A 1,115-nucleotide genomic window follows, 5' to 3' on the forward strand; every position below is an offset into this window, starting at 1 on the left:
GCATGAATAATCTTATGATCCCTTTGAGCCTGGGTGGCAGTCCATAGGAGAATCACACGGTACGCCGGGATTTCCAAAAAAATACAGGCAACACAGGGTTCCCCAGGTGCCTCAATCCACCTAGATGTGTATTAAAGTAGCCACCTTAAGTTAACCATTAATTAACAATACTCACATCTGTCATGGATACACTCACCCAATCCACGTCTACAAGCATAGCATAGCAATATAAGCAACGTAGAAGTAACTCCCAAGGGTTTGGTAATAAACAGGACAATAGGTACTACCTCAACTACTTCCCAAAACCCACATATTACAGATCCTAATCATGCAATTGTTTGAGGATTGACCTAATGCAATAAAAACTGGGTAGTAAAGAGGTATGATCAAAGTGTTACTTGCCTTGCTGATGATCCGTGAAACCTAGAGACTCGTAGTAGCACGCTTCGCACTCCGGGTACTCTATCGCAAACAAACAAGCATACAATAAGCACTCAACTAGAAGCACGGGTAAAACTCAAATAAGAGATCTAACCAGAAGGTTCAACTTAAGAACTCCGGTTTGCAAAAAGAATCAAATCAAACGAAGCAACGAAACTCAAACTGCGAAAGAAACAAGCTTCATTTACTAATCTGGACTAAAGTCAAATTTTACAGTAGCAAAAACTTGTTTAGGTTGATTAAACAGAAAGAGGGCTTTGAGACGAAACTCTAGGCGCTTGAATCGCCTGATTCCGATAAACCAGCGAAAAGGTAAACTAAAACGAAAATAAGGTCAGAAATCGCGATCGAAAATAATCGCGGAAAACCCTGAAAAAAGAAAAACTGACGAACAGGCTAACGAACGAATGTTCGCTGTCTGTGACTAACGAGCGAAAACCGTTTGTTAAAACGAACGTACGGACGAACGTCCGCTAAATAACTAAACCAAAAAAAACCGAACCAGATCTGAAAAAAAGATCTAGGGTTTTGAAAAAAATGATCGGTTTTTCGAGAAAACCGGCGGCGGCTACCTCGACGAGATCCGGCGAGGGCGGCGGCAACTCCGGCAGCGGCGGCGCACTTCGGCGGGCGTCGGGCGGGGCGGCGGTGACGGGTTCCGGCGGCGGCACGGG

The sequence above is a fragment of the Triticum aestivum genome, chromosome 1D (genome assembly GCF_018294505.1).
Source record: "Triticum aestivum cultivar Chinese Spring chromosome 1D, IWGSC CS RefSeq v2.1, whole genome shotgun sequence".
Lineage (NCBI taxonomy): Eukaryota > Viridiplantae > Streptophyta > Magnoliopsida > Poales > Poaceae > Triticum > Triticum aestivum.